Here is a 10,363-nt window from a genome sequence, read left to right as displayed (position 1 = left end):
GTTGTGCATTATTATCGTTTCTCCAACTAAAATTGGGATGATTTCTCCAACCAGGATTGTATGTTTGTGAAAAAGGATCTAATGTTGGTTTTTTAAAATTGTTAACATAATTGGCTTGTTCATGGAGACATTCTTTAAATGAAGGCAAAGTAGGACAATTTTTTGTAAGATGATCATGTGTGTCACATATATGACAAATAATTTCTTGAACACTTTTTAATTGATCACTCTTTTTCATTTCTAATGACTCGATTTTTCTTGCTAAAGATGCAAGTTTAGCTTAAACATCTACATCATCTTTAAGATGATAAATACCACCCCCATTTGTTGAATTATTGGTTTTACTTGGTGTTTCAATTGAGCCTATATTATCCCAATTTTGAGCATTTTCTGCTAATGACTCCAAATATTCTATAGCTTCATTTGGGTTTTTATCTTCAAAAGTTCCATTACACATGAATTCTATCATTTGCCTATCTTTAGGTATTAAACCTTCATAAAAGTGAGAAACTATCCTCCATATTTCAAAACCATGATGTGGGCATGTATTAAGTAACTCTTTATATCTATCCCAACATTGATAAAATGTTTCCCCTTGTTTTTGAGAAAAAGTTGTAATTTGTCTTTTAAAAGAGTTTGTTCTATGGGAAGGAAAAAACTTTTTTAGAAATTGTTGTTGCATTTCTTCCCATGATCTTATTGAACTTGATCTCAAATTTTGCAACCATGTTTTAGCTTTATCTTTTAAGGAAAAAGGGAAAAGCTTTAATCGAACAGTATCCATGCTACAATTTTGATCATTATAAGTGTTGCAAACCTCCTCAAATTCTCTTAAATGCAAATATGGATTTTCAGAATCTAAGCCATGAAAATTTGGTAAAAGTTGAATGACTTGTGGCTTAAAATTGAAATTAGATGCATCAGGAGGAAAAACTAAACAAGATGGTGTACTAGTTCTTATTGGATTCATATGGTGCCTAAGTGTTCTTGGTTGTTCATGTTCTTGATGATTATTATTATTATTATTATTATTATTATTATTATTATTATTATTATCTTGATTATTAGAATTATCGTCCATGTTTAAAATATTTTCAGTTACTCGAACAAGTCTACCACTTTGTTTACGACTCCAAACAATCATACAATTAAAAACAACATACTATTTACATAATAACAAAATTAAACTTAATTTATACCTCCCCGGCAACGGCGCCAAAAACTTGCTACAACTTAAATTGTAATTCACCCAAGTGTAGGTTGTCTGCAAGTAATATACTCGTGAGTACGAGATCGATCCACGGAGAGGATGTTGTAAGTTTAATTTTTAGCAATAATATATTATAGATGAAAATATTATTATAAAACTTCAAATACACAAATTATAAAATTATCAAGGTTTCAAAGGTTCATTGTTGGTTTATTTAAGATTGCTAAATAAAAATAAATAAAAGAAACTAAAATAAAAATAAACATAAAAGAACAATGAAATATTTAAACAAGTATATCATATAATATAGTTCCCACTATATTAATATCAGATTAACCGATATTTAATACATGGTACCCATAATATATATATAGATGAATAAATATAAACATAAAAAGAACAATTAAATATTTAAACAAGTATCATATAATATAGTTCCCACTATATTAATATCAACCGATATTTAATACATGGTACCCATAATATATATATGAATGCATAAATATAAATTGACATAAAAGTAAATGTTAGATCAAATCACAATATTTTATTTAGAACAACCGGCAGAGCCACGCTATCGTCTAAATAAAATATATGACTTTATGTTAGATGCGATAAAGTAAATGTTAGTTGCGAAAAAGTAAAAGTTAGATGCGAGAAAGTAAATGTTAGTTGCGGAAAAGTAAATGTTAGTTGCGATAAAGTAAAAGTTAGATGCGAGAAAGTAAATGTTAGTTCAAATCACAATATATTATTTAGAACAACCGACAGTGTCACGCTATCGTCTAAATAATATATATGACTTTATTATAAATAGATACATATATTTATAGTATATAATTATTGTAGTAATTATTGTATCATATTTGACAACAAATCAAGGTAACCACATTCAAGGTACCAAGCATTTGATGTAAATAGATAACAACAAATCATCCAAAATTATACCTACAAATAAAGATCAATTAGTAAAAATAAAAATAGAAAAGAAAAGAATATACAAAATATAGACAATCTTACTTGACCAACAATGAAACCTTTTCACCTTGACATAAAAAGATTTAGCTTTCCATGAACATGAAACTCAAGAATAAAGATAAAAGAAATTTCATACTTGAACTTGAGAAACTTGCACACTCAAACTTTTATTCTCACACACACAATATTTATTTTACAAATGAAGAATTCTCTACACTCTTGCACACTACAAAGCTTATACAACACATCTATTTATAGGACAAATGAGAGCAAGAGTCCAAGGCTCATTAAATGTGAAATAGTAAAGTTGGTGGGTGCTTGTCTCGTTGAATGTCAATACCATGACCCAACTTTAATTGGCATGTTTGATGCCTTAGACCACCGATTCAGCCTTTCTTTTCAACATAGAACACGTAGGATATTTTGTGTAGATGTGTTTGGACAACTCATTCACCCCTTTTGGATAAAATATGAAATACTTATGATATTTTTACTCCAAGCTGGTCATAGTAAAAGTAAATCTATCTCCATTTTGATGTTTGATTATTTTGATCATCTTAATGAAGTTTTTAGAATTTCTTGTCTTCTACAAAGTTGAAGATGCCTCTTTTGTGATTCTATAGGGTTTGAGATTACTCCATTATGACCTCTGTAGCTTGAGTAATTTTATTTTTACCAAACCTGCGCAAACCGTAAAATACAACATTTTAGTAAAACATTTAAATATAAACACATAACACTAAAATAATACAACTTCATAATTTTAATTAAACTTAAATTTTAAAACACACTTTTTAACATATAAATAATTACAAATTTTAAGTTTCATCAGTATCGATTAGTTGCTTGAAATATTAAAAAAAAGGAACGCTTGATTCCTTATTTTCCACCTGTTAGATCAATATTATCACTATTTTGAAGTTGAAAATCGTGTGATACATTTCTGGTATGCTGGAATTCATGTTTTCACATTTTATGCATGTTTTGTTCGATTTTTGTACATATGATTGAGTATGTCTTGTTTTAATGACATGTGTTCGTTCGAGTGGCTGACCAGAGGGTTGAGGGGGCTGAGATAGGGTCATTAGGGTCGTGGTTAGATGGTGGTTTAGGCTTTTTGGTCACTGGTTCAGGCTGGAGTCACCATAGAAGCAAGATGAAGTGCAGATTGAGCAGTTTCTATCCAATGGCTCATTCTTGGTCCACAAGGAGAGTTAGGGTCTGGTATTAGAGGGTTATAACCGCAATACAGTGGGGAAGGTAGGCCAAGTGCTGCTCCAGCTGGTGGTGGCCGGAGCTGGGCGGCCAAAGCACCTAAAGTGCCGCCATCTGCTGCAGGTCGCGAGAGAGAGAGAGAGAGAGAGTGGGAGGAAAGGGCTAGGGTTTCGGGCAGCTCTTGGGGCAGCGGTCAGGTTCTCAGGCAGGGGTCTTTGTGGGTTGGGTTGGAGTGTTTTAGTATCAAGTCATGTGGGTACAGTTTCGGATTATTTTATTTCGGGTTCGTGTAATTTAATTAGTTAATTAATTGTAAATTTAATGTTTATGGGCTTGACTAGTTAAATTAGCTCAATGGGTCTAAATTATTAATTTAAATGAGTCCACTAAATTTTCATGGGCCTAGTGACCCATGACAATTATTGGGCCCAGTGTTATTGGGATAGATAATTAATGGGCTTGGTTTGACTAATTGTTCCAGTCTAAATAAATTAAGGGACCAGTCTAAGAGTAGATGGGCTTAAGTTTAAGGGGACAGCAGCTCAAACGAATCCATGAAAATTAAATGATCCGTAAATATATATTTAATTCATGCATTTATTTTAAGTAAAAGTATAATTTTTATGAAAAATAATTAAATATATATTTACGGAGAAAGTTTTATGAAATAATGAAATTATGAAGATTTTATTTTAAGTTCATGTATGCATGAAAGATTATTTTATTTTGATTAAGGGCATTTAAGAAAAGAATATTTTTATGAAAGTTGAAGTGGTGTGGCAGCACAGTTATGATTAAGAGTCACGAATCCAACCTGCTTGTGGGCTGGTGCAGTGGCGGCACAGAGGTAGTTATACTACTGGCATAGAGGTGGAGATTCCACCACCACATACGTTGGTTCTCAGATTGATCAGTCGCTCATGTTTAAGAACCACATTCACGGATATCACTTGCACAGAAAGATTTATGATTATGTGATTCCTTATGATGATTTAAGATTTATGTTATACTTATGATTAAGAATAAGATCATAATTATGGTTAAGTTTTTTACGAATAAGTTTTTATGAGTATGCATGTATACATATATTAATGATATTAATACGATAAGCGCGTGTAACTTCATATTATTATATACGAATAGAACGTGTTGGGCCTCTAGGCTCACCAGATCTAATGGATGCAGGTGAGCATAATTATGATGATGAACATATTGCCCCGATTGGTGGTGAGGACGCTTGAGCGCCCATGCAGCTAGTCCGCTCGTCACCTTCTGCAAATGTTTAGTAGTTTTGAGATATTTGAACATTTTGTTATTTTCCGCATACAATAGAATTTTATTTAGTTGCATGGTTTGAGGATTTTCTAATTATGTTTGCATGGTTGGAGGATTTTAGGAAAAGTGTTTACGTATGCGTTGATTTTTAATTATTGGATTTACGTCGAAGTTGCATGGATTTTTATGCATGTTTAATTATTTAATTAAATTGCATGATAACATACTTTATGTAAGTTATTTAATGTTAAGATTATTTTAAATATTATATATATATATATATATATATTGGCATATATGTATATATAGCATTGTTTTTTTAAAAAAAATTCAGTATTAAGTATGAGTCATTTCAGTTGGTATCAGAGCAAGGTCCTAAAAGTGACTAGCCTGCTACATGGAGCTCAGAAACCGCACTATCAGTCTGTGAGTTTTAAATATTTTAAGTTATGTTTTATGTAGGGGGCACATGATTTATGTTATGAGAATTTCATGTTATGAAATTTGAAGTATGAAAGTTTTAAAATAAAATGCTTAGTTATGCATGACGGTTACGTGAGAAATTTATGGGAATTGCAGTATGCTTCCAAGACGAGCTACACACTAGACTAACACGAGGAAGCCGATCGGGAGGGGAACAGAACTCGTGGTAATGCACCCCCACCACCTCATCTCACACCATATGAGAGGGCTAGTGCGGATATGCTAGCGGGATTCCTAAACTGCTTGCGCATCAGACAGCGCAGCCCAAGAAGTCTCATGAGGAGGGTATAGCTGAACGATTTCGCAAACAGGGACCGAAGGAGTTTCGTGGCAATACTGATCCATTCATTGCTTAGGGGTGGATACATTCGTTGGAGACTATCTATGCTTATATGGTACTCACTGACGTGGATAAAGTAAGGTGTGTGATCTATATGCTGATGGACGCGCGATTCTACCCTCTTGTAGGAGGGCATAGTGGTTCGCCTAGATCTAACTTGGTTAACATGGGAGGATTTCAAGAAGACTTTCAATGAGAAATATTTCATTGAGGATGTCCGTGGGCAGCTGGTTCGCGATTTTATGAGTCTCCGCCAGGGAGACATGTTTGTTGCTAAGTTTGTGAAGCAGTTTGAGAAGGGATGCCACTTTGTACCTCTTATTGCAGGAGATGAGAAAGAGAAGTTGCGGCATTTCACAGATGGTCTAAGATATGACATTAAGAATGATGTCTATATGGTGGACATGACGACTTACAAGGAAACAGTCAGTAGGGCTTTCCGATCTGAGAAAGGAAGAAAAGAGATGCAAGCCAACCGTTAGAATAAGAGACATCTTTAGCAACTGTCTGGACGTCAGCTTTCGCAGCAGCCAGCGAAGAAGCATTTAATGGTCCTTCTAAGGGTCCAACTCCTCAAAGGCAGCAGCAACAAGGGGCGGGCACCTCGAACGTTGGAGTATTACCCTTGTGCCAGACGTCTAAGAGACCACACAAGAGCCAATATCTGATTGGTTCAAACGTGTGTTACCACTACAAAGAGACAGGACACATCTCTATGAATTGTCCCTGGAAGAAGAATACCACTTGATGAGTTTTTGTGATGCAAGCTGATGAGGCATATCCAAATAATCTTCGCATCACAGGTAACTTTAAAATGTCTTCATTCAATTTTCAGCAATTGTATTGTTTGATCGAGATTTGCATGAGCAACTGCTTGACTACTTGGATTCAACATACCTTTGTTATGGAAGGGGATCTCTAATATGTTGGCACTTATATGAATTTAGAATACGAAATTCCCATTTAAGGTAGGGAGAATTGTAACGCCCGAAAAATTCGCTTACGTAAACCCGCATGCATAATTAGAGGATTTTATGATTTAAATTTAAAAAAAGAGGGTTAAATGATTTTTATGTTCTATTATGTATATTATGCGATTTATTTGAATGTTTTAAATGTTATTATATCATTTAACTCGTTATTATGAAATTTATGAATTTATTTGAGTAATGTATTTTTCGATCGTGTAAACGGGACCGTGGATGAACGAGATAGAGATTTTTTCACCCAAAATATTTTATTGAGATTTCATGGGCCATAAATTATTATTTTAATATTTTATTTCAGAAAATATGAGTTTTATTATATATATATATATCTGTGTGTGTGTATATATATAGAAGCTCGATTTTCACCAAAATAAGCCATTTTAAGGACTTTTTATAGTCTTTCAAAAGCCCATATTATTTTATTAAAAAACTTTGCATGAAAATATATCAGATTCATAGTGGGTTTAATTGGGTTTAAGTATTTTAATTAACTAGTAGAGCCCAACCCATTAACCCACAAACTTATTCCAAGATTTAGCTTCATTCATCTCCCAAACACTCACGTTAATTCTCCTAGGCCACTCTTATAAGATCTTCAACACCTTATCATCTTCACAACACACACAGCACATCCCTTGAAGGTTTTTGCAAGATTTTTAAGAGTCGTTCCTCCCTTAAATACCTATACGCGTCGGTATCGATTAGTTGCCTGAAATCTTCAAAAAAGGCATGTTTGATTCATTCTTTGCCACCTGTTAGATCAATATTATCACTGTTTTGATGTTTTAAATTGTGTGATGCATTATTGGTATGCTGGAATCCATGTTTTCACGTTGTATGCATGTTCTGTTTGATTTTTGTACATATGATTGAGTATGGCTTGTTTTACTGACATGTGTTCGTTTGAGTGGCTGAAAGGAGGGTTGAGGGATGAGATAGGGTCCCTATGGTTGTGGTTAGATGGTCGTTTAGGCTTCTTGGTCGCTAGTTCAGGCTGGAGTCACCATAGAATCAAGATAAAGCTTAGATTGAGCAGTTTCTGTGCAATGGCTCGTTCTTGGTCCATAGGGAGAGTTAGGGTCTGGTTTTGGAGGGGTTAGAACCGTAAGACAGTGTGAAAGGTAGGCCAAGTGGTGCTCCAGCTAGTGGTGGCCGGCGCTGGGCAGCCAATGCCCCTAAAGTGCCGCCAGTTGCTACAAGTCGCGAGAGAGATAGAGGGATAAAAGGGCTAGGGTTTCGAATAGCTCTTGGGGCAGCGGTCAGGGGCTCGGGAAAGGGTCTTCCCGGGTTGGGTTGGAGTTTTTTACGGTCAAATAATGGGGGTACGGGTCATGGTTATTTTATTTCGGGCTTGAGTAATTTAATTAGTTAATTGAGTATAAATTTAATGTTTATGGGCTTGACTAGTTTAATTAGTTTAATGAGCCTAAATTATTAATTTAAATGAGTCAACTAAATTTTCATGGGCCTAGTGACCCATGATAATTATTGGGACCAGTGTTATTGGACTAGATAATTAATGGGCTTGGTTTGAGTAATTGAGCCAGTCTAAATAAATTAAGGGACCAATCTAAGAGTCGATGGGCTTAAGTTTAAGGGTCTGCAGCTCGAACGAATCCATCAAAATTAAATGGTCCATAAATATATATTTAATATATGCATGTATTTTAAGTAAAAGTATAATTTTTATGAAAAATAATTAAATATATATTTACGGACAAAGTTTTATGAAATAATGAAATTATGAAGATTTTATTTTAAGTTCATGTATCCATGAAAGATTGTGTTTTTTTTATGATTAAGGGCATTTAAGAAAAGAATATTTTTATGAAAGTTGAAATGGTGTGGCAGCAAAGTTATGATTAAGAGTCACGAATCCAACCTGCTTGCAGGCTGGTGCAGTGGCGGCACGAGGTGGTTTTACCACCGACACAGAGGTAGTTATACTAATGTCATAGAGGTGGAGATTTCATCACCACGTACATTGGTTCTCAGATTGATCAATCGCTTATGTAAGAGTCATATTCATAGATAGGACCTGCACAGAAAGATTTATGATTATGTGATGCCTTATGATGATTTCTGATTTATGTTATACTTATGATTAATAATAAGATCATGATTATGGTTAATTTTTTTACGAATAAGTTTTTATGAACATGCATGAATATATATATTATGATATTAATGTGATAAGCGCATGTGACTTCATATTGTTATGTACGGATAGAACTATAGGTGTCAAAATGGCTAGGCCCGTCGGGTTGGCCCGCCCCGCCATACAAAATAGTTGGATTGGATTGGATATTTCCCAACCCGCCTAAAGTTGGGTCGGCCCGCCCCGTCCTGCCATATGGTGGGTTGTGGTGGGTTGCGGGTTGGTCCGTCAAAACCCGTCAAATTATACGTAGTCCCGCTGTTTTGGCCCGCTCCGCCACCTAAAATAGGTGGGTTGGGTTGGTATTTTCCCAACACTCCTAAAAGGTGGGCTGGCCCGCCCCGCCTAATGGTGGGTTGAGATGGGTTGTGGACCGGCCCGCCCCGCTGACCCATTTTGACACCTCTAGATAAAACGTGTTGTGTAAGGACCAAAAAGTCCACTAGCTTAATCACGATAAATTAATTTAAATTATAATATTTATTTCATGTTAGTTAAAATATTTAATTTATATGTTTAATTATGTGACTTATTTGAATGCCTGAAATGTTATGTGATATGAATGATTTTAAATTTTTCAGGTTGTTATTTAATTTTTGGTCGTAGGGACGAATCTAGTCTTTGAACGAGTTAAAAAAATATTTTATTTAAATAAGGCAGCTTTTGGTTTTAAAAAAAAAAATTGGAGCCCATTAGTCACAAAACGATTCAAGCGTTCAAAATTTCTTTTCTTTTCTCTCATCTGAATACCGCTTATTCTCCCCCAAAAATTCTCTTGTCACGTTCAAACACTTCGATCTCAAGGATAGGGTTTGTTTTTCTCAAGGCTAGATCATCCTTCCCGCCCAAGTTAATTCCAATCAAACGATTCAGGCAAGTTTTTACTGTTTTGAAACTCATTCAGGAATATATGTATTTTCAAGGTAAAACCATAGGTTTATGATTGAATATCTATGCATTATTCTTGATGATTCATGAGTATGTTGTCTAATTGTGATACATGAGGCGTTCTTGATGTTTTCGATACAAGTTTGATGAGATGTAAGAGCTTAGATGTTTCAAATCCAAATTTTGAGATTGAGTGTGTTGGGTATGAATTTTTGATTCAAATCTTTGAATTAATGGATTGATGAATGAGTTTTGAAGTGTTATTTTAAGGTTTATTTGAGTTTTGAATTGTTTTTCCAAGGTTCAAGAATATTGGCCGATTTAGGAACCCAAAAATATGATTTTCATGAAAGCTATTCGCAGACTAGAAAAATTTTTTTCGCTCATGTCCAGACCCTGGAAGGGGGTCCGGACATAGGTCCGGGTGCCCACTGTCTCCGAAAAAATCAATTTTTGTTGTGCACGAAGGTTGGCAAACGTTCGTGCCCCATCCGAACATGGGTCTGTGTAGGGATGGCAACGGGCCGGGTTTGGGCAAACCCGAGACCCGCCCCGCCAACCCGTGGACCCGACGGGTCCAATCCGGGTTAGATCCGTTGGACCCGTCAAATTAAATATAATTTAAATTTTATTAAATAAGTTAAAAATTTAACAAATCATCATTAATTTTATTTTTTTAATTTATATTAATAATATTTAGGACAAAAAAATATTTCTACAAGTTAAAATATATAATTTTTTATTTAATTAATGATTAATAACAAAAGAAAAATCAAAATAATATATTTTCATATTAAAAATATCACAATATATTAAAATTATTTAAA

The 10,363-nt window shown here is 34.3% G+C and overlaps 1 non-coding gene across 1 annotated transcript; it reads left to right on the top strand.

The window, feature by feature from the left end:
- Positions 1–527: 527 nt before the first annotated feature.
- Positions 528–638, top strand: LOC140885809 (small nucleolar RNA R71). The gene has a single exon (XR_012151225.1). It is a non-coding gene; the product is annotated as a small nucleolar RNA R71 (small nucleolar RNA).
- Positions 639–10,363: the final 9,725 nt, after the last annotated feature.

This window comes from Henckelia pumila, chromosome 2 (genome assembly GCF_033568475.1).
Source record: "Henckelia pumila isolate YLH828 chromosome 2, ASM3356847v2, whole genome shotgun sequence".
NCBI lineage: Eukaryota > Viridiplantae > Streptophyta > Magnoliopsida > Lamiales > Gesneriaceae > Henckelia > Henckelia pumila.
This window is presented reverse-complemented; position numbering and strand designations above follow the sequence as displayed.